This window comes from Dermacentor variabilis, chromosome 9 (genome assembly GCF_050947875.1).
Source record: "Dermacentor variabilis isolate Ectoservices chromosome 9, ASM5094787v1, whole genome shotgun sequence".
In the NCBI taxonomy this organism is placed as follows: Eukaryota; Metazoa; Arthropoda; class Arachnida; order Ixodida; family Ixodidae; genus Dermacentor; species Dermacentor variabilis.
In genome coordinates, this window is record NC_134576.1 from 36,765,554 (window position 1) to 36,790,294 (window position 24,741).

Here is a 24,741-nt window from a genome sequence, read left to right on the forward strand (position 1 = left end):
CGCGCTGTGTTCTCACCGTTTACTTCGCTTTGAAAACAGACGCGCGTACACCTATCTTGAAAGTGATCTGCGAAAAGCGCATAGTGCGGCATAAGCTGAAAGCTTCGTGAGCGCAGTGTTCTCGCCGCTTCGGTCGCGTTAAAGCGAGAGCTAGCACGAAGGTGAATTCACTCGCTGCTGCGGGTTCTATTTTAAAAGATATCGTGCGGTACGGACTGACGGACGGATGGTTTTTCTTGTTGGGGAAATATAGAAATGCTTACGTTATACAAAAAAAAAAAAAAATCGCAGGGTTCGCGAATTTCGCGATAAGAACCAACACCAACCTTGTCCCCCGCCCCCCGCTTAGCGATGCTGTCTTGATCGCCCCCTCCCAACCCCGGGAAAAGGGACACTACCTCTCTATCTCAGTTGAAGAAAGGATGATGAAACGTTAACAACGACAATAACGCCATTTACTAACGAGCTGTCTTATGGCCTCTGAGATTTGCGCGCGAAGCTGGCGCGCGCGAACCTGAGAGGCCATAATTGGCCGCTTAATAGCATAAAAAGACAAAGATAATGCCAAACAACACAGTTAAAAATTCAAACAAAGAACTGATCTTAGCTATACTGTTTGGGGAAAAGAAATAAAAAAATTAGACAGCCGCAACGCACGCCACTAAAGCCACCACCGCCGGCATAACGCGGAACCAACAGTTGGCAACATTTATTCGCGCGTCATTGCTTCGTCCGCTTCGTCTCCGCAACGAGAGCCGCCATCTTCTCGCGCCTAACGTTTTGTATGGTTTTGTTCTCTGCAATCCGCGCACACAGCTCATCGGTGGCTCACATCTGCTCGGTGTCGCAATGCGGCCTGCGTCATTTTGTGGTGTTCGCGCAATCGGTGTGAAACATGTCGCATGTGAAATGTTTGATAGAAGTGCCTCACGTCCAAGTCTAGCCGCCGTACGGGTGTATGGCTGTGCGCCCCGTTCTCGGAAGCGTCGACGGGTTTCCGGCATGCGGATTTCAGGTACGTGCAAATGCGTTTCGCCCTCCTATTGAGCTCCGGAGCAAAGCGTACAATATTTCATGTGAAAGATGCAGTGCCCGTCATCATGGTGTGAATTTCGAGCGGCAAACGAGAACTTTGGCACTTAGAGCACACCGCGGCTGCTAAGTCAGCGTGGAGATTGTTTTACGTTACCGTAATATGTTGCTGTCAGTCTAATCTGCGGCTTGTGGACAGCTAGCCCATTGACTTTTGCTTGTGGCAGCGATAGGTATATAAATGGAAGCGGTAATAATTTTCGAGAGCAGAGAGTTGTTTCGCTCGATGTTTAGTCGTGTTCATGGCGTTATGAAAGCTAGAAAACTAACTGGCTTAATCGTGCTTAGTTCCAACTCCAAGGGGCGTAACGTTGGCGCTGTATATGTTTATTTTCGGTCTCACGAGTACCACTTTCATGCTTTTGTTGCATGAGAGTGGTAGCTGCTGCATGCCGTCTGGGCAGAACACAATAAAAGCAATTTCCTCACTCATACGTATGCAATGTGACGTAACAAAATTTCCAGTGTTTTATTCGGAGCGTAAATATCCAGTATAGTTTAGTAAGAAACTCAAATTCTGTCTTAGCTTAGTAGGCGTGAAACAAGTGAAACTCTCATTCCTTTTTGAATTGTCCGCCCAAGCCGCACCGCCCGCAGATGCGTCATCGGGTAATTGACAGTAGCTTCGCTACGTGAGTTGTTTTATGCGCCAATATTACCCGGTTAAGTATCCTGTTAATTTATGCCGACGCTCGTTCATCTTGATTTTAAGCGGTTACTATCCCCGAGTACCGGACGATGCCAAACTTGTGAGGTGTAGCAAACTCGGGAAATTCGAAGTGGCGTGGCTGCAAGTTCCTGTTTTTACGTTTCTTGCATTCAAAGCCAACAGACACAGTATCACTCATTTATTTTCCATTTCTGCTGTACTTGATCAATCTAATGTGACAACTGCATTTGCTCTTTAATGTTCTCCATTTACTGTGTATTCAGCTTGGCTGCCGTCCTCTCTTCAGAGGATGCCGCTGTGATAGCTTTTTCGTATAGCACATGCCTCTAGGCCCTTGTGTTTCAAGGGCTCTGGCGAGGCAGCAGTATGGTATGAAGAACTTTATTTAGGTCCTGAGGGATCAGTCTGGGACTGATGCAGGCCGCTCCCACGTCGGTACAGAGAGGCCGAGCCCCTCTGCCATCACACGGGCCCTCTGGACAGCCCTGAGTTGGTCCGCCAGCACTTCACTGTGCAGCATTCGCTGCCACCACTGTTCACCTCGAGAACCATCACCGGCCAACGCCAAGCAGCGCCACAGCATGTGTTGTAAATCGAGCAAACCCCCACACTTACTACAATAGACTGAAACCCCGCAGTCCGGATTAATTTTATTCATGATGACCGGGTTAGGGTACGTCCGTGTCTGCAGAAGCCTTAATGTAACCGCCTGCGGCCTACTTAATTTAGGATGTGGCAACGGGAATGTCCTGCGCCCTAAGTAATAGGGCTTGGTGATTTCGTTGTAGGTTAACAGTTGGTCCCTGTACTCAGGAGCGGGAGATCCAGCCCCTTCAGGGAGTACACGGCACACTAATCCTCGTGCCTCCCTGTGCGCCACCTCCTTGAGGTTACGCGGGGCTCCCTCCACTGTCCCCATGTGCGCCGGGAACCAAGTAACGGTATGCGAAGTGATATCCCTACCCTGCAGCAGTCTGTTAGCCGGTTCCGCAACAAGTCCTCTCGAGAAGGCTGTAATCGCAGATCGCGAGTCGCTAAACACCAAAACTCTTCTAGAATCAATTAGTGCTAGAGCAATAGCCACCTGTTCAGCAACCCCCGGGTCTTTGGTGCTCCAAGTAATTTTACCATCCTATATATCTTCTATTTTGCATCATTCTTCCACGATGGATTTTAATGTTCATAGTATTCGTCATTAGTCATCGCCATAATCTTATAGCACGTAGATTTTACGCACTCTACAGCGACAATTTTAGGCCAGTTTACAGCCAAGTCGCATCTTCCATAATACATCGTCAACATTACCACTTGTCATGGCGCTCTCTGGCCAAACCTGGCCCTTGCGCCGTAAAATACCACACATCATCATCATCAGCTTGGTTGCCAGAAAACGCTTGAATTTTTTCAGTATCCAAGTGACGAAATATTTCACTGACGGCCGTGTGTGAAACACGCAAGATGACAAAACTGATAGCAAAATGATGAGATATTTCTTTTATAGCGTTTGGACTCGACTTTTCGTGAGGATGTCGATCGACCTTGGGCCTGGTGACAGCGCACCCGACATCGCCAAAGTGCAGCCTATCAGTTGATTGCCCCCGAATGGACCATCAACATCGGAAAATGAAGCAGAGCCAGGTAGGGGCAATTTTTACTTTGGAACAGAGTACTGACAGCTGCCTCTTTTTTTAAGAACTAAATAACATATTTACAAACCAACCCTTTCTCTTTGTGCAGCCTACATAGAATCGTTTTTTGCTTGTTATACAGACCTTCAGAAAGCAGTTCTTCTGAACCCTTTTTGCATGCACAAAAAATAAATAAAGAGGAGTGCACTTTCTGAAGAAATTGATGCACTGAAATGTGCGTTCGACACATAGTGAGATGCAAAATAACCAACAACTTTAAAGCGGTAAAAAAAAAGTTTGAAACATGTTCTAACATCATAACCCGCCTTAGCATATGGATCTAAATATAACAGCAACAGAGGTGCATGCGGAGAAGTGTTTGTAAATGTTTGCAAGATATGTACATTGTCTAAGAAATTGTTTTTATTTACTTGGAGCTTCTTGGTGCCATGGCAGTGCAGTAAAAGCTCAAAATGATGCCCCCGCTCCTAATAAAGCACCTTTAGCTTTTAAAATTAAATTATGGGCTTTTACATTCCAAAACCTAAAGTTTTGGGAACCTGGCCTTCTTTAATGTACACCTGAATCTAAGTGCATAAGCGTTATTGCATTTTACCCTCATCGGAGGGCAGCTGCCTTGGTCTAGATTGAAGCTGGGACCAGCATGACTGAGCAGCATGGCATCATTGTAAGTGGGCTATAACACCAGGTCAAAATGAGAAATACTGCTTAGAACTACCAACTTCTTGGCTCACAAGCACTTTGCACTAAGTTAAAGGAGTATGAAGTACTGACAGCGACCGTTTATGTACCAATTTCTTTTTAGGCTGACTCCATTATTAGGGTGCGAAGCTTCAATTAGTCAAAACCAGCCTAAATTACAGAACCAGCTCAAAACACGCACCATGTATAGCTGGATTTGGACATGAAAATGGAGTCAATTCGTGTCGCCGAAAATGGAAGTGGCAGTCACACTATTTCATGCATTTTGCCTAAAACATAGTCAACAATAATTAATCAATTTCTAAAACATTCTTTTCAAAAAGTTTTTTTCAAGCATGAAAGGAGGAGCCAATGGTGTTCAGGTGCACGAGCGGTTAGTTGCACGGCACTTCTTGCATGTGTTCACTGGCTTCTTTCAAGCTTGAAAAAAAAATTTTGTTGCATCTATTGAGCAGTAGAAAGCTGGATTGGGAATTTTTCAGGATGCTCTACAATTTTGGAACTGACACTTTTGCTTTGAATAAAATATTTGAGCAGTTAAATAATAGTTAATAACGAATTACCTAATTAGGAAAAATGCAAGAATTGGCTTCACTTCCTCAAAGCGATGGCAAACGACATTACCTTGGTGCTGTCCAGCTACGTGGCACTTGTACATATTTAAAGCTTGAACATGTCATACAGACCACCTGGTAATTACAAGGCATATATAGAAGTGGCTAAGTTGTGTGAGCCAGCCATGTGTAGCGAATCATGAGAAACAGCCATGTTTCTTTGACTTAAGGGCATGATAAGATTTACATGCTCGACACCTTGTATCAGTGTGTTCTAGGCCTGTTCGTAGTTTAGCTGCTACATAAACAATATTTCTCCATGTGTAAGCTCATATGCATCTTTCAAGTATGTTGCCTCGTGTGTCCAAAATAAACCATCCTCGCGCTTCCTTCATTATGTCTTCATCTGTTGCTGTGCTAAATTTTTAACATGCAACTGCACAAATTTTCATCTAGTTTTCATATTTCCTCGTTGTTTGGTGGCTTTATTTCTGAACAAGTTGTTTTCGTTAAACCCTGTTGCACACAGCAGTACACAGCATTTCTGCTTAGAGTGGGAATTGTTTTTTTTTTTCAGATTGACATTAATACACCTTGCCTGGGCAATGTAAGGCATTCTACATAACATGACCCTGCAATGATGTTTTATCTTGCATTCCAGCATCATGCAAAACTGTTTACTTACCAGATTAGAATATGTATAAGTGTTGGAAGTAACAGAACTGGAAGAAGCCAGCAGATAATGAGGCCAAGGAAAGCATACAGGAACATGTTTTAAGTTTTTTATATGAAGTATAGAAATGATAAATTTAGGTAAGTGAAAGTGGATTAAAAGATATCCACCTGTGGGTGGGGAACGGACCCATAACCTTCACATTACGCATGTGATATACTAACCACTGTGGTACTACGGCCGTGTTCGAGCTTCGACAATCTGAGGGGCCATAGTGGACGGTTGAATGCTGCCTCGGTGGCATAGTGGTTAGTGCATCGCATGCCTAATGCAAAGGCTGTAGGTTCGTTCTCCCCCCATGCCTGGTTGCTGTTTTTTTTGTTTACCATTCTCATTTCCCTTTATCATTTCTACATTTAAATAGAAAATTACAAATAAGTTTCCACGTGCCTTCCCTGGCATCTTCCAGCTGTGATTCAGAAAAATTTTGACCCTCAGTATCCTTTCTTCTCGTTTGGAAGAACAGGAACTTCATTTTAAAAATAATGAATTCACCTTGTTCAGCATCTCAATGTGGTCTCAAATCTTATCACAGCATGTGTATTACAAAGTGAAGTTTTTGTTAAGATGATGATATAGCATGGGACCTAATTAGTAGCCTTTGTGTACAGATATAGGACTAGTCTAATAAATAGGAGGATATTAAGAAGCACTTCTAACATGGTCTGAGCATGTGTTTAAAAAAACTAATCTAGCATGATTTCAGGCATAACTGTTGCCCCTGAAAAATATTTGGATCATCTGCATTGGAATTCTTTTTAGAGAGCACCAATACTGCTTTGATAGAAGTAGCCTCGTGGAACATGAAGCATCGCTTCTTGCTGAGTCAAGGAAATATCTGCATATCTGAGGTGCATGTGTCATATGCTCGAATGCTGTTTAAAGGCTGCTAATAAGAAAATTTATTCACTTGCCTTCCAGGGGTTGCTTCAGTAGTCTATGCTACTCGATCATAAACAATTTACCAGAGTGAACATTCATCACAGTTGGCTTTGCAATGTTTATGCAAAATACCACAATTGCCTACTAGACATGTGACTGCACTAAAACTTGGAATTAATGACCAGTAAGATTTATGGGACCAGCAAAACTTAGTTTATTACTCCAGAACAAAATGCGAGGCACTTCGGTTATTTCTGCCATAGAGTTTCTTACAGTAATTACTAGAGGGAACTCTGGCGCTGCATTCGTACCACCATGGGAATGATGGGAAGCACATGGATTTGTCTGATATTCGCGCTTGTGAATTCAGACGTTCTTGTGGCTTCGTATATTATACGCTAGATAAATCTTATTGTCGTAAATTTCAGCGCAATCTATGTCTATACTCTTCGAAGTGCAGAAGACGGCGCCAACACGCACAATTGCTATTAATTGCAACGATTGAGCTTGTCAAGGTGGCCAAATCGAAACGCGCCAAGCGTCTCAAGGCACTGGTATGCCCGCGATAAATTCATCAAGGCGTTGCACTCGCTTGTCGTTACATGCCTCCGTGGCTTAATGGTTTCAATATCAGACTTCTGTTCTAGAGTTCCTGTGTCTGAATCCTGTCGTCGGACGATTTTAATGTTTATTTATTTATTACACAGTATGATGTTGAAAATGACTAGTTTACAAAGTCACAAAGCCGTTTGAAGCCAAACAGACAAAGTTTAGGCAAATCCATGTACTTCCCATAATTTCCATGCTGGTACAGCCGTTCTTGTTTGATCTCCTGTGGACACTAACGTCAGAGTTCCCTCTAGTAATTATTGTATGAAACTCTGATTTCTGCACCTCGCTCGTGCAGAAGCGGCACCACACCTGCTGCGTAAACATGCACTACCTTTCGGCCATGTGCAGGGAATGCTGTGAACTCGCCCTGTACAAAGCCTGCACTAAGCAAAACAAATCACAACGTGCAGTTGCTGCCACGTTGAACTGGTGGAATGAGTAGTGAAATGCAGCACCTCCTGAACTAGTTCAGAAAGTGCAGGTTAATCAAGTGGAGATTATATAGTAACAGAAGTTGAGTGATTCTGCATTACATTCACGAAATATACTTCATGATACTTTTCCATTTATTTCCTCAGTTATTAAGAATCCCTTTTGCATTGTTGGACAAAACTACAGAATGCCAACATATTTTCTAGCATTCACTGGTAGCAAACATGTCAAAACTTGTTCTAGTTTCTGGATTGCCGCTTTAGCCGTTAACCCTCAAGTTAATTTCGGAAAAATGTACCAAATTTTTTACGTACTCAATTTTTCGGTGTCATTCTCATTCTAAAAATATATTACTTCATTGGTCTCTGGTTAGAAATAACACAAAAATAAGAGCTGCTCTTGAGGGCAGCTTTCCCTCAATGCCGACTGTAACTCATCTTTGACAATAAGAGCAGCATAACATCGGTCAGAAAGAGTGCGACTCGTCATTGGTGATATTGGTGCTACCTCCAGTCACTAGTACAGCTTGGGATCAATGGTTAAAGGTTGCGACTTTGTTGCTGCCCAATTTTAATTCTGCAGCTGTTACACTTGGGTGTAGCGTATGTATGTACGTGTGCATGCATTAAAATGACTTCACTCTAGAGCAAAGGAACTGTAGTGCAGAGAGGCATTAGTCATTTTTATATATTTGCTTTGTAAAGATGCGCTACGTTTATCTTTTGCAGTATAGACTTGGCGCTCATGGGCCAGAGATGCCCTTGTGCTACTAAAACCTATCAATTCGCTTTTTGCAGTAGTAGGTGCTTATTCCTTTTTCAGGACCCGGCTGACAGTTTTAATTTGTTTTTCTTGAACTGTGCAATTCCCACTCACAGGACTGCATGTCATCTGAGGTGTTCCTTTTTCAATCAAGAATGTTGAGGTTGTGTTTGTGAAACTCGATTTCTGGCCTCAAACGAGCTTGTACAAACTGACCAAGCTGATAATTCCACCTGCTTATATAATAAATATATTGCGGTTATGAACCCTCATAATGAATGAAACACAGTATAAAAATTTTATCTAATAAAACAATTTAATGAAATTTTTCATGTTTTGCGCGTTCGTGTTCACTTCTCCACTCTCGTGTCCTGTCTGCATGCCTCACCTCTTTTTTTGCATATTAAATATCGTAGAAACTTAACCATGCTTTTTTACCACAGTGCAGGGGGAAAAGGTTCCGGTAACACCATGCATTCAGTATGGTGGCCCAGATGTGTATGCAAGCAACCTCTTTCATGTGGACCAAGAACTACTCTGCAGTGTCTCGCAGACTTCCATGCGAAGACCTCAACATTCTCGTCTGAGTGGAATGGCTGCTCATCTATCTGCGTGTCCATCACCAAGACGGCCAGTAGTAAAGCTCCTGTACCCGTTTAACAAAGCTTAATGATTTTTTATTTAGTTTTCACGGTTCGCCGTAGAATCTTAACATTTTTGATGTTTCTAACATTTTTACCTGGCACAAAGTGGTGCAATAACTTTAAACCAGTGTAATGTATTTAAGTGATGCTCACTTTAATGCCTATCTGGTTTTGTTTGTGTTGAAGAAATTTGAATGTCTGATGAGGTAACGGCATTTGAATTTGTCATCGTGGCTCGTTTCAATGAGCTGCTAGGAAATAAGACGCAAAACTTATCACACGCCAGTTGTAGCATTTTTGTTTTCATGACTAAAGTATACACGTTTCAAAAGATGGAAAGTGGGGAAAAAAGCCTCAAGAACATAATCATCCTAGGATTGTCATGTCCTTACAACTCTGCAATGACTAATGCCGCAAACATCTTGGGAGCACATTGGTCGCAATGCCTACAGGTATACTTGATAAGAGAATAGCTTGCACTCAGATTTGCCACGCAGTTGATGGCTGATGGCTTTTGTTTGTCGTCTTCATGTTACTACTCTGTATTCAATATTCGTTTAGATGTGCTGCGGTTTTTTGCAGTCGCACATATATATATATATATATATATATGTTCTTCGTTTCAATAAAAATTTAGTTGAGAGTTAGTGCTCATCCTGTCTGCTTCTAGTCTGTGTCCGTGTCACTTCGCGCTACAATCCAAGATCATGTTACTGTACCAACTCGCCCAACTTTCTATCCTTGTGTTAAAGACACACTCTGACTTGTTCTTACTTATGTGACCGGTTATTTTTGTGCTTTATAATAAGATGCAGTGCTTTTCGAATGAAAACATGTAATAGTTCGTAGTCAGGTTATTTTAAAAAACTGTTCTGCTTAAAATTTAATTGAGCAAGCCTGTGCCATTATTCGGTGCTTATGTCTTTGTATTGGTATGGTTTTACTCCTTATCTTCCTTGTTACATTTAAAATGTGCAAACATTATTATGTAACCATTTCTCTTTAATTAAATAAATACTTTTCTTCTGACATTTCGTCACAAATTTTACAATGATTTTGTTCAATTAGGTAACCTTAGACTAGCTGATTGTTGTTCTGGTAGCTTTACTTACAATGCCTGTGGAATATTCAATGCAAGCACATAGTGAAAAATAAACTAAATTATTGGGTATAAGCAGGTCACTGGCAGTAAATGGAGCATACATATATTTCAGGAAATAGTGCATGCTTATGTATTGAACAGCATGCACAGCTACACATGCTGTTTTGTTCGTAAATGCTGAAACATTATTCGACGTGGAAGCACTTTGTTCTTTGGCTTTCAGTGCTACCTTTAAGTCGTATGTGTAAAAGTACTAGTAGAAGTATCCCGTGGAGATAAATGACAACTTTGATGAATAGAGGCATAAAATGTGTGCTTAAAACGGCAAAAAACTGATTGACAGGCAAACGTATGCTTCTGTAGTACTGCACTTGTTACCGTCGCCAATCGATGCATTGCTTGCGCTCTATTGCATTCAATATGAGCTAAAACAACGAGCTGTGGTGTCTTTCCCTCCTGGTCGAGCTGGTGTTGCGAAAATTTTTGACCAAGAAAAGTGGAGGTTTTTAATTATTTCTGAAATGCATGTAACCATGCTTTTGGCTGTGTGCTGTTTCCACGGGGTTATAAGTACTGGTGCACCAAGGTGCGGGAGATCCTGTGTCCTTAGTGCAGCGCGCATTGTTATTGCGCTCTGCATCCTGCCGGCAGTGTACTATGACTGCAGAGGAAGATTACGAAAAGCATGGCGTGTGTGCCTCGCTGCAATGGCGAAACCTTAAATTGTTTGCCTGAAAGGGTCGCACGTTATGCTACCACATGACGGACCAGAAGCGCAATATGACAACGCCTCACAGATTCTGGCTCATACTGAACAAGGTAGTACCATAGCTGAGGCTAGGCAGCATTCACAACAGCTAGTCTGCCCATTAACTACATGGCTGTAGTGAACGCTAAAATACTTGCAGGGATAACACCCTTTTGGAAGGGTTTTGTCCATGCTACACCCATATTGAAAGGGTGGTGTCTGTGTTACACCCCATATAGAAAGGGTGTTGTTTGTTTTACACCCATAGGCGAGGTGACGTCATATTAACACCCCTTCTTTTGTGGGGTGTTAATTTGCATCCCGTTGCTTGGGGTGTAGCAATACACCCAAAAAGGGTGTCACCCATGGGACAAGTCATTTACACCCTTAAGGGTGTTAAAATTTTTAGAGTGCACGGCGACGGCATCGTCTTTTGAAACACCGGAGTGCAGGCTACTCCGGTACACTAACCCGATCCCGCCGCGGAGAGGACAGTGACGGCGTATCCGGTAACCTGAACCCGAGTAGACCACCTGCTGCCGCCGTCTAACAGTAAGCTAAAAGAATTTCTTAAAGACATAACATCAGCATCCTCATTTCTCTAATCGGCAGCGCGTGTAGCATAGACTCGTAGTGCCGTTGGAAGCGCACAGCGCGATACTAGCAACCCAAAGTCGCCGCCGATATTTGTCACCCGCAGACCAAAGTCGATGCTCGCTGGCTCACCAAGCTCCGTGCCGCAATCGCAAATTAGCTGCACAAGCCGGAGTGGCGCGTGTGCCAAGACTCACGCTCGCACGAAGCCGTACCGGCGAAGCTACAGAGTGGGCGCCCAGTAGCTGGCCTACTGCCCACCATTGCACGGGGAGATCGGCACCACGCGGCAGCGGATACCGTTCACAAAGAAATGGCGCTGCTTCTCACTAAACTGCTGATTGTTCAAATACACAGATAATGCACCCAGCAAACCTTAACCAGGTGGCACATTTTAAGGCCGCGGTTAGGCGACGACGCTTAGCTAACGCTGCCCTGCAAGTAACACCTCCGGTTGTAGCTTGCGCGTCGTCGAACATGTCGAACACTCATAGCCATTAACAGACGTCAAACACATGGAAAAGTATCTCATGATCTAAAATAACGATTTCTAAGTATCAACCAGCCTCGGATACGATAGTGCTCGCAAAAACAAGGTGATCGTGGAAAACAGTCCTGGAGGGCAAAATTTTGCGCCGAGACCTTTATTAACTAACATATATCAGCGCATGAGCGCATGTATAACACATATGCATACATAGAACATGCAGCGGCCGTTGAGAATCACAGACCGTGTAGTCTTGGTGTTCAAAACTGCGACAGACACCAACGACGGCATCAGATGGCGCCGCTGCTCGTAATGGCTGCCGCTTGGCCGCTCCGAGGACCTGTGTCGGCTTTTGGCGTTTTCTGCAGCGCTGAGGCGCGGCTTCACCGAGCAGAAAAAAAACTTCACTCGCTATCCCAGCCCTGCGAAAGTGGATGCGCAGCGAAGCTGTTGCAAAGTACCACTACAACTACTGAGGGCGGTATGCAATGTTTTATTGTTTTAGAGTAATGGGAGCAATGGTAATTTTGACAGCACGCCGCCGCTTGTCCTATTGCCGTTTGCTTTCCTCTTTGTAGCTCCTAGAATACATGCTATTCCTCGAGAGTCGTAACTACGCGCTGCTTACCCATAGCGGTGCTGCAACAACAATGATAGCGGTTGCTAGGCAGGTTCTTTTACATACAAAAGGTTAGTGACATGACTGCCCACGTAACAAGCTGCCGTTACCGTGGCAGTTTGCGCAATAATAATCTGAAACGTATACGGGGAGCTCTTATCATCAAATATTTGATTCGGATACTTGTTTTGTGCTTGCTCTTTATTGAAAGGAATGCTGTTCTATATGTTGTATGCATGATTACAAAGAAAGTTTGCACTGTTCGCTTCACTTTGCTCGCTGCTTGAAGCCTGCTTCCCCTTAGGCGCAGGTCAGCCAGGTGTTGCACAACCTCCTGTATCAACCCACATTTTTCCCCATGGTCGACGACACGAAAAATGCCGACCAACTAACGGCTAACGGCATCGTTGCAAAACAGCGCAGATACACATTGCGCGGGATAATTCAAATCCCACTGCGGAAATAGTAATTCTGAACTTGTCGCTCGGGCTGGCAGCCATGTGGACCATGGTAGGCGCCTGAGTTGTTCTGTTTGGCTCGTGTCAGATATCGGCGTATTCCAACGCTCCCTATCTATGCTATGCCACAGTTACCTTAATAAAAGTATTATTACAACAGCGATGTCCTATTAATGTTCCGCTCATTCAGGTCGGGCGTAGAATAATGGTTCTAGCTTAATTTAAAGAGTACTTACTTTGATCTTAGGAGGAAAAATAGCATGCCAGCTGTTAAAACGGTCATATAGGCTAACTTATATTTGCACTCTATAAGCGGCCAGGCGTTCCAAACGGCTCTCTTTATCTCTCGTGATTTTGGTAGCCGATTCTCCCTTTTTCCCCCTTATGTGCGCACCAAAGGAGAGAAGAGTGGTCCATTTCATGTTGTAGTGGTTAGAACTGAACTCAACACCATCGTGTTTACCTAGTGGGACTGGGGTTCTGGCTTTTCCAACATATCAAAGACGCACGCTGCTAGGCCCTCACATTGGCTCAAAATTATTCCATCGCAAAAATTTGACAATATGACGGAATTTCACAATGACGAGAACTACCCCAGGTCTGCACAGGCATGAAGGAGGAAGGAATATGGGGTTTTCTGCAACCAGGCGCGTGTTACTTCGCTTCAAGTTTGCTGCCTTGAGCAACGATTAAAACCTATGGCGCCGACTGGATGCCCATAGAGAAACCGAGGCATTACTTGCGCTGAACGACATGGTTAGCGTAGTCGCCAGTGCTCTCGCCTCGAAGACCGTGCAGAACGTCCTAGTAGGATCGAACTCTTGCACGCAATCTTTATACTCTCTTGCAGTAGACGCAGCTCACCATGAACTGCGGTGACTAGGAAAGCCAAGCTTTCTCTATATACATACGGTACCTGGTTCACTTGGCGGTGGTTGTCTGGCGCCTCTCTGCACAACGCGCGAACACATGTAAAAAATATTAAAATAATAAGGGATGAACGCACCGATTGCACCAAGCAATGTGGTCCCGTGGAAGTGTTTCCAGGCACTCTTGTAGTACAAATACGAGTGGAGGTGAGACGAAACTGCCAGAGACGGCTAGGCAGACCGCTCAAAAAGCTGGAATCCAAGTGAGAACAGCCAGCGCTATGCAACGAAAAACATCAGGTCGACTCTGGCCAAACACCTCAAAATTTTTTGGCACTGTTCCGATACCGGCACTCGATTTGCCCATTTTTTTCTTGCCAATTTTCATCCCGCATCATTAGCACCTTGGACGAGGCGAGAGGTGTAACCACCGAAGGAAACTTGGCAACAGAGTTGAGACAGCCAGAACTTAGCTATTGCGTTTCACGTGACGAGGGCCTATTTCTGTGAATTTTTTTTATCACTAGGCTTCAAGATTGTCGCATGATGCTCGCTTCTATAGTATTTTCCTTTTTCCTCATACAGCTGGCGTACGACAACGAACACGGTCCGCAACGCAAGCAATTTTTCCATTGGCGCCTTTGATCCAACCTCCGGCCGACCAACAACCTAAGACCACCAACGTCCAACCGCCAAGCTTCGACCGCTCAATACCGACCACGAACTCGAGCGAAAGAGCCCCGGACATCCAATTCGCATTTGATGAAGCCTTCGTTCATTTCTTCTCTCTCTCTCTCTCTCTCTCTCTATCTCCGCTCGCCTTCTCTGCTGCGCGCGCTTCTGCGCACTCATGTGACGCAGAGTCAGCCGAACGTGTCGCTTGAATATCTTCTTGCCTTCTACACACTCGGCCCCATGGCGTCTCGATCGAGCAGTAATTAACTAAATTTTCCAGCCTGGAAGCAACACTAGCAAAAAAGAAACGCAAGAAGAAGAAAAAGCCTGTCTTCCTTTTTTGACAAGCATTTATAGACAACCAAAGCAGGCGAGAAACATCAACTAAGCGAAAATGAGAAACACTCACGCTCATGTTGAACATCGGAGCGTGGCCACGAAAATATTGTGATCTGAACGCGCTGTGGAACGGCCCGAGTGATTTCGTGATCGGTCCCTATTTTAATGAGCACAAATGGGCACTATAGCCTCACGCGTGAGAAAGGTGCCTTGAAGGCGTTTATTAAGGCGATTTTTTCCGATCTTCCGATGATTGTAAACTGGGTTGGTCGCGGTGAATGGCTGGAATGTATGTAGACTGTTTCGCTGAGGTAAACAGAAGCATTAGTGCTGTTTCACTCTGTGAATGGATGCAAAATCTTCGCTTACACTGGGCCGCTTCGATTTTCGGAGTTCTGGCCACACGCTGGCAGCCAGATGGCAGCCGGCTAGTTCCAGTTCTGACAGGAAGTCACGTGGGCTGGGATCCCAAGACAACCTGAACCTGCCCGAAGTTTGCAAAATCGAACGCCGGTACAGCTGGCCAAATGTAAACATGCTACTAGCATGGCAGCGCCCGGCGAGGCCGGCACGCGCTCGGCGTAGTCGGCCCATTTACGCGTTCCCAGCTTGAAAATATATAGTGGCATTCAGGGATACGATCACTTTCGCGCGACTCGGCGCAGGACGCGTACTCGGCCAACCTCGCCTTGCGCAGCGCAACAGATGGCCTCCGACGCGGCGGATGACAAGACGCGAAATCGTGATTGTGTACTCGAAAGCGATGGCTGGAGGATGCCTGCTTGCAGCGATCCCGTCGACCACCGGCGACATTGATGAGTTAGCGTTGTGTCATCGCAAGTCATGAAAAAGCAGGTTATCGGGTGCGTCTCATACGCATAAAATTTCGCGCCGACCTGCTTGGGCTTCGATTTCAGAAACTTTGTTGCGGCTGATGGTGCTTCTCATTTAAGGAGCTGGGGACGCGGCTGGCGCGTGAAAATGCTAGTCGCCTGTGATCAGCGAAACGTTCCACACGAAAAACAACATTGGTCGCAATCATGAGAGCAATAAGCCAATGTACGTGTGTCTAAATATACCGACTGCAATCAGTGTATTCTTAGATCAACGGCCTGCAGTTCAAACACATATCGGTTTCGAGCTGTCACCTAAGCACACGACGGAGAGACGGAGCGAAGAAGGCCTAGCTGCAAAGCCTTCGCTAACTGCAGAGAAAGGAGAGATATACATACGCGAGATATGTCAAAAGGAACGCCACCAGAGAAATGCGAACCCAAAATGTACCGCAATGTGTGAATGAGCGTCTACAACTTGCGTGGAAAACGATGCAGATAACATGAATCCATTCATTCATTCATGCACGCGTGACAGCGCGGCGCGCTGTTCACCGCCGCGAAGAAGCAATCAGGGGACCCACAGATATACACACACACAAAAGCTTCAAACGGTTCACCACGGCTCGTATCACACCGCTTCGCGATGCGGAACGGAGCGTTAGCACCTAAAAAGATAACGCTAGAAGTAAGGAAATCCGAAGATGACCGTAGACAGTTGGCTGAGCGAGGTAAATTTAAGTCCTCAAGCGCCCGCGTTGCAATCCGTGAAGTCCCCGTAAAGATGGCGGCAACGGCCCATCGCCTCTTTTAGTCGCCTGCTAGCCAGAGAACTTCCAGGGAGCAGCCAGACCAAAATCGACCTGGCAAGTTCTGGCAGCCCGCGGATAGCCAGAACCGTCCAGCGCGAGCAAAACGAACGCCCGGCGGAAGTGCGTAACGCGGTGGGCGGAGCAACCCGAGAAAAACGAAGACGCTCTGGCTGGCTCTGGCCGCCCGCGGGTAGCCAGAAGTGGAAAATCGAAGAAGCCCACTGGTTCTGACAGTGCCACCACGGATCACTCGTTTGTACTTGGTCTAATTAGTGCATGGTCTAATACAAGCATAATAATATGCATACGGACAAGCCCACACCAATGACCCGAACACAAGGCGGAGCCGAACGAGGGCACTATAGAGGCTGCGTAAGCACTCTAGTCTGCGAAATATTTTCCTTGTTAGACAAACTACATCGGCCTATCGTAGCTCAACGTCAAAGGGGCCCCGAGACACTGCTTTAAGAATTCATATAATGGCCTCATTATTACAGGATGTCGTCTGGGTAATGTGATGCCGGAAACATTTTTCGATTTCTTCAGCTATAACTGTATCTATAGCACCGATAGCCGGCTTTGCCTTTTTTTTTTCGTCTGGGCTAGCGCGCTGGAGGCTCCACAGCGGAGAAGCCGATAGGTCACAGCCCCGGCAAGAGTTCAGTGTTGAGGTGGCGAAATAAACGGCGAAAAGGCCCGTTGCGGCACCCCGTGGCGTCCACGATTAACTACACTAGACAGCAAGCCGCTGCCATCTCGGGGCTCTTGCGCAGCAGGCGCCGCTATGCGCAGCGCAAAGTTCAAAATGTTTTCCTGTCTGTTTTAGTGGCAAGACATATATGTTGTTCAATATTTGACTCAAAGTTATCAGTTATACATTGCTGAGAATGCTCTCGCGATCAGGAAATGAGCCAATATCATTGGCTGGTCCAGCTGTTTTCGATGGCGCTGCACGACGGCATTGCCGAAGCTAGAGCAAGCAATTTTGTGTTGGAGACGTACTGCCGGATGTGATTTAACTGCTATGTTGATCCAGACGCAAGACAATATTCGTGCCTTGTGCTTTAAATCTTCCTGCTAGAACATTTATCTGAAGTTTCGTTCAAGTTAACTTGAAGCTTGTTTATCGAAGAACATAGCTCAACTGAGATCGTGTCTTTCTGCAATTCTGCGATGCAATCTTTAATAATAAGCAAACAACAGTATTTAGAATTATTGATAAATACCAACAACAGGTTTGATTTGGGAGATTTGGGAGACTTGGGAGGCTCATGGTTTGATTTGGGAGGTGCATCCGAAGTTGAGACAAAATACCAAGACAGAAGTCTAAGAACGGGACCTTTTTTCAAAGGTATGTTAGATAACTACGAAACCATGACGAATGAGATGAACATATACCATAGCTCTTTAATTTTAGCAGGGGTACGTCATGTGAAACCTTGCCGAAAAATTTAGTGACGCAAAATTTGACAGCGTCTATTTAAATGTGATTAGATATTTAGGGCTACCTATCTCATAAAAACACATATTTCTTTCCACTGACCTGTCTCTTTATTTAACGCTGTGCTGTTGGCGTGGATCTGAGTAAATACTGTATACTGGTGCATATTCAGCTTGTCAGGGCAACGACCGCCTTGTGCTCGCCGCTAGGTGTTTCTTGAGTGCTCACGCAGGAACGTACTGGGTTAAGCTGACATGTTTGACGACTCAGTGTGGTACATCACGAGAAGCGCCTTGCTTGGTGGTCGCCGCATTCTCAGCTGCCTAATGACAGCGCAGTAAGTGTGTGATAAGGCAGTTCTCCAGCGTAGGCAGCGTCAGCAGTTACAGCGCCACTGTGGCACTCGTGATGCGGTCTATAAAATCCGCTGCTTCCTGATAATAAAGGTTCTTTGGTTGTTGCTTGTCGAAGGTGAAAGACGCACTCTTCTTTGCGTCTGTTCGCGACGCAAACATGGTGTCAGAAGTGACGCCCGCCGATCTGAGGCACCACGGCTCTAGGACGTCAGACTAGCCCTGAAACAAGGACGCCGCGAGCCCACTAAAGAGTGCCAGACGCCGGAAACCCCGATAGGTACCTTACAAGGAAAGACGAAGTAAGATGGCTTTGTTTCAAATTGCTCCACCCGAGCCCTTCAGCTTCGCAACACCCAACGACTGGCCTCCCTGGAAACAGCCATTTCTTCTCTTCCGAACTGCATCTGGACTAGACGGAAAGCCAGAAAAGAGTCAAGTAGATGAACTGGTGTATCTAATGGGACCTCAAACCGAGGATATCTTCAAAACGTTCAAGCTTAAGCCTAGCGACCAGAAGTTTGAGGTCGTACTGCAAGAGTACGAGGCCTACTTTGTTCCTCGACGGAACATCATTTATGAAAGGGTCAAGTTTAACACCCGAACGCAACAAGACGGCGAATCCGTCGAGGATTTTGCTACGGCACTGCACGCGCTTGCTTCCACGTGCGACTACGGGGAGCTGCGGGAGGATTTAATTCGATATCTTCTCGTGGTGGGTCTCCAAGACCGTAAGATCTCGACAGCTCTGGAACTCGATCCGGACCTAAAACTACAGAAAGCATTGTTGGTCGCACGACAGCAGGAGACCGTTAACCAACAGCAGGCAGAGATTCACCGCGTGCGAGAACAGGGAGTTCACCAAATACTGTCCCAGAAGAGTACGCGACAAGTTGGGAAGAACGCGCCTCCACCTGAAAATGGAAATAACGTTCCCAGACATTGCGGCTGGTGCGGAAGAAACAGGCACAATCGAGCGTCCTGTCCAGCGAAAGATGCCGTCTGCAGAACGTGCAACAAAAGAGGACACTTCGAGGCGGTTTGCCGATCAACCAGAGCTGTCGGTAACGTCGAAAACACGACCGAGGAACCAGGCTTCCTCGGAGTCGCATCCCATTCATCCGCTTACAGGTGGGAAGTTCCCGTTCTTGTTGAATCCTCGAATGTGATATTTAAAATAGATACTGGCGCGGATGAAACGGTCATTCCGGCAGAGCTCTTCACTCGCATCTTTCCCGCGATAAAACTTCAACCAGCAAAGCGCCGGCTTCAGGGACCTGATGGTAAATCCCTTGCCATATCTGGTATGGCTGCCATGAATATGATGTTTGCGGACACGACCAGCCGCGAGGACGTGCACGTACTTCAAGGCCTCCGAACCCCTCTTCTTGGGAAACCAGCGATAGGAAGGCTCTGCATACTACCACAAATGAACGTAGTGAAGAAACTGGACCCAGAAACTGATTTTCCACAAGTGTTCCAAGGGACTGGTGACCTTCAAAGAAGATTATGACCTCAAGTTGAATCCGGAAGCAAAGCCTTTCGCACTGTCGTCCCCACGTAGAATCCCCCCGCCTTTTTTTGAAAAAAAAAACAAGACAAGAGCTCGAGCGGATGCAAGCACTAGGAGTCATTTCTCCTGTCACCGAGCCTGCTACATGGTGCGCACCTATGGTTGTCGTTCTTAAACCCTCGGGTGCTGCTCGAATCTGTGTTGACTTCACGGAACTCAACAGATACGTTCAACGAGAATGGCATACCATGCCGGCCGTCGAGTACACCATCGGAATGCTACGAGAAGCCAGAACGTTTTCGAAACTCGACGCGAACTCGGGTTACTGGCAGATACCGCTGAGTGAAGGGAGCAAAGAATACACAACTGTTATCACGCCGTTCGGGCGATTTTATTTCAACAGACTTCCGTCCGGAATTTCCTCGGCCCGCGAACATATTCAAAGACGAATGGGAAAGGTTCTTTCAGGACAGGAGGGAGTCGTCTGCCACATGAACGATGTGCTTAGTTGGGGTGCCACGCAGGCGCAGCATGACGAACGGCTTCGGGCAGGGATGGACCGCCTCCGCACAGCGGGCATTACCTTCAACAGAGATAAGCGAGAATTCATTGTCACGCAGATTTCATTTTTGGGACATACAATCGGGAACAACGCAGTGCGTCCCGATAAGCAAAAGCTTGACGCGGTGACAGAAATGCCACATCCGACGTCCAAGACAGAGTTACGGCGCGTGATGGGCATGACAAATTATCTGGCCCGCTTTGTGCCCCGCATGGCGGAAGTCCTTCAGCCTCTTTCTTCCATGATGAGCTCAAGACAGGATGTTGTGTGGGGTCCCGGGCAAGAAGCCGCCTTCAAGAAGTGGAAGACTCTTCTTTCATCGGACCCTGTTCTGGGAATCTAGGATTCAAACATGAAAACTGCTCACAGCAGGCGCCTCATCATACGGTCTTAGTGCTGTTCTGCGCCAAAGGCAAAAAAAAACGGTCAATTCAAAGTGATTTCTTATGCTTTCAGCTGCTCTAGGCCTGCCTAAGTGTACTTCAACGGAGCGCATGTTAGCTTTGGAAGTGCACAATACTTTCGACAAACTGAGGCAGGCCACCCTGATGCGACAGAGGGAACGCCTCAGGTTCACAAAAACTGGTAGAGCAATATTGGCTAGACTCATTATCCCAGCATACCCCATTTATCTCACAGAGCGGGCCGTACCTCTGCCTCCTTCGATGAGATCCAAAATTACAGTAGCCCCAATTTCAAGGAATATGCGTCCCGAGTACAACAAAGAAAGGCGCAAAGCACGCACACAACACATTCAATCAGCGCACTCTAGTAACCATAGGTACAATACGTACTACACGGACGCAGCTGTCTATGCAGAAGCGACCGGGCAGCGCTACCAAAGACGGTACGCCCTGGCAGTCGTGAATGCGATAAGCCAGCAGCAAATTACGCGTCGGCCACGACGGCATCACCCACCTCGGCTGAAATATTAGCAGTGGCGATCGCACTCGCTCACGCGGAGCGTTCGCAAAGGGACTCGGTCGTGGTCACGGACTCCCAGGAGACACGTCGCATGTTTCTCAAGGGGCACGTGACTGCGGCTAGCCTCGCGATAATCCCCAAACCCTTCAACCACCACCATCGCCTACTCTGGTGCCCAGGCCACGTGGGGGTACAGGGGAACGAAAAGGCTAATGCGTTAGCTCGAGGGTTTACTAACCCAATGACGGCGTCCTCTTCTAAGCCCAACCACCCGCACTATCCCTCACAAAATTCCACCAATTTAAATGCCAAAGACATCCTTGCTCATCAGCGCGGAGTCCGCAGAAAATACCCGCCGCCTCACTCACAACTTAGCGGGGAAGAGACCGCCGATTGGCGTAAAATACAGACTGGGGTATTCCCCCATTTAATATTGCTAAGCGCCATGTATCCCACTGGTTATAGGGCCAACTATCCTTGGTGCGGTGGCATACCTAGCCTAATACACATAAACTGGGAGTGCACTAAGCACCCTCATAGGCCAAATACCAGCAACACAATGGAGCAGTGGGAGGCATAGCTCGCCCGCTCCGACCTGGCAGGACAAAAGTCCTTAATTAGCCAGGTCAGGCATGCGGCAGAGGCCAGTGGGGCCCTGGACTGAGAGGCTCCGACCACCCCTCCTACAAATATTTTCCATTGCGATAAAGTTTCTATTATTATTTTGCTTCCAGAACTCTTACAACTACCGAGCGGCGATATACCCAAATTGAAAAAGGACTTGCGCTCGTGTGGGCTAGTGAAAAGTTCCGTGATTATCTCGTAGGAAAGCGCTTTAGCCTCGAGACAGATCACAAACCGCTCGTATCTTTGTTTGGGTCAAAAGCAATTGACGAACTAACACCGAGGCTACAAAGAATGCGCATGTGTCTGATGCGCTATACGTATGACATTGTGTATGTTCCAGGCCGGGACTAGACTGTGGCGGACGCGCGTTCTCGGTCACCTCTTCCACAAACGGAATCCCTGGAACTGGAGGACGAGATCCAGGGCTATCTGCGATTGGTGACTTCGTCAGTGCCGGTAACAGCGCCGAGTTTACAGCTTGTCGCCCAGGAGCAAGAGCAACACCCGGTATGTCAAGCTCTTATCAACCTTTGTACAAAAGGCTGGCCAAACCGTCGAGGCGTTGGGTTTGACCTGAAGCCTTACTGGAATGTGACGCAAAGCATTGCTCTTATTGAAAACCTGCTCATGTGGGGCTCTCGTATAGGGATCCCATCGACACCAGGGCAGCACGTCCTTAAAATAATTCACGAGGGACACTTAGGCATTGACAAGTGCCGGGCACGTTCCAAGAGCTCAGTTTGGTGGCCAAGTATCGGCGCGGACATTGAGCGACTTGTTAAGAACTGCCACAGCTGCCTCAAGCAGAGCACGAACCGAAAGGTGTGTCTGCAACAGACTAAGTTTCCAGATAGGCCATGGCAACGCATTGCGATGGATTTATTCTTTCTTGAGGAAAAATGGTGGCTGATCACGGATTATTTTTCACGACACCCGGAGCTCGTACCGCTGAATAACCTGACTTTATAAGCTGTAATAAAGCGCTGTAAATCCATTTTCGCCAGACATGGGATTACGGAAGTAGTTGTTTCTGATAACGGGCCACAATTCTCAAGAGCCTTCGGCGCAGAATTTTCAAAGTTTGCATCAGAGTACAACTTTCAACACGTGACGTCTAGCCCTCATTACGATCAGAGCAACGGAATGGCAGAGTCCGCCGTAAAACTTATCAAGGGCTCCTTAAAGGAAACTGCTGACGCTAATAACACTCTTCTGGCCTACAGGACAAGCCGACTGAAAAACGAATACAGCCCCGCCGAGCTGCTCATGGGGAGACGACTGCGCACGACCCTGCCCACGTCCAGCGAAAGCCTCCCGCCTCGGACACCAGACTTCCAAGAACTGGCAGCTTTGGAGAGGCCACATCATCAGCGACAGAAGAGAGACTACGACCAACGCCACGGAGTGCGCGGTCTGCCCGAGCTGTCCGAAGGAACAGACGTATAGATCGTAGACCTCCAAAGAGAAGGAGTCGTTCGAGGAAGCAATGACGAGCCCAGATCGTACTGGGTCGACTCCGGGGAAACTTCTCTACGCAGAAATCACACTCACCTCGTCCCGCTGCCTCCGACTAGTTTAGAAGACAGCCGAGGAACAACGCAGCTGACAGCGGAATCACCAGAAATAGGCAATGATGAAAGAAGTAGCGCGCAACAGTGTAACGATCCCTGTCACAATCACACACGAAGCGGAAGGTGTGTGGTTCCTCCAGAACGATTTCAAGCTTCGTAACAAAAGTGGCTTCATTCAAAGAAAAAACAAGAACAAGAGAGGACGATGTGTGATAAGATAGCTCGCCAGCGTAGGCAGCGTCAGCAGTTACAGCGCCGCTGTGGCACTCGCGATGCGGTCTATAAAAGCCGCTGCTTCCTGATAATAAAGGTGCTGTGGTTGTTGCTTGTCGAAGGTGAAAGACGTACACTTCTTTGCGTCTGCTCGCGACGCAAACAGTAAGATGCTTTGAGTGGAAGTGTTGTGAAACGGCGAGGTAGCGTTGCGTGTACGTAGATCATGAAACACTAGGTATATGCTTGAGCTTACTCGAAAATATGCCCGCCTCATTTTGTTGTTGCCGTATACGTTTCTTAATAAAGGGAAAGTAATACATCCGCCCGTCCGTAGCAATTGCTACAAAGGAAACCCATACGGTTTCCTCGAAAGAAATGCCTCGGAGTTGAAAAATTTGTCCTGGTCCCGGACCAGGACGAATTTTTCTTCGTGGCCTGGGACCCAGAGAAGTCTGATGGTCTCTTGCTCTCGTAGTTTTCTAGGCTATTTTTAATGGCCGTCATTGAATCCGATACTATACAGCATGTGCTAGCGATGTTGGTGCCTTGAGCGATGGCAACCTCTAGTATGATTTGCGCTCCGATGGTCCCTGTGTGGAGGAATGCGCCCTGACCATCAGCACTTGCATGATTACCACAGTGTGTGGGTGCTGCATCCATGAATGCGGCTGGCTTGCCTGTCAGGGTGCGTCAAAGAGATTCTGCGTCTGCTTGACGCATGTCCTTGTTTTGTTCACCCATATTCGTTGGGAGCGGTGGGATAACAATCTTGTCTCTGATTTCGAGTGGTATTCTGGCCCGGAGAGTGATACCAGTGCTTGGTGGAAAGTTTAGCACCTTAAGGACGTCGTGTCCATGCTGTGTTCCTATAAGCCTCCACCACTGTGCTGAAAGCTGAGCATGAATGATGTCGACAACAGTATTTTGTGTAGCCCACACTGAGTAACTTGTTATTACTGGCCCACGTGTGGAATCCAGCTGCTATTCTATAAACGTAGCGGATCATCCTGTTGATTTTGTTAAGGTGCGCTCTGCGCAGCTGCAGAAAAGGGCAGGCGTAGGTTATTCGACCGATGAAAAAGGCATGGATGAGTCTGCGTGCCTCCCTTTGCTTTAGTCTATGCTTCTTATCCGTGATTCGCCTGAGTAGGCCCTGGATTTGTCGGGCTGTGTTCTCGAGGCGGCCTTTTCTGTCTAAACGTACGACAAGGATCATTTCAGGGACTTTTGAAATCAAAAGGAAAACATCATCTGCATGCAGAGCGT

General features: G+C 46.6%; 1 long non-coding RNA gene and 1 pseudogene across 1 annotated transcript; both read left to right on the forward strand.

Moving 5' to 3' along the window:
* The first annotated feature begins 722 nt into the window (after window positions 1-722).
* LOC142592608 (uncharacterized) lies at window positions 723-9,702 on the forward strand. The gene is made up of 3 exons (XR_012830740.1): window positions 723-1,015; window positions 3,264-3,400; window positions 8,532-9,702. It is a non-coding gene; the product is annotated as an uncharacterized LOC142592608 (long non-coding RNA).
* A 10,568-nt stretch (window positions 9,703-20,270) lies between these two features.
* LOC142558300 (uncharacterized) lies at window positions 20,271-24,552 on the forward strand (annotated as a pseudogene).
* Window positions 24,553-24,741: the final 189 nt, after the last annotated feature.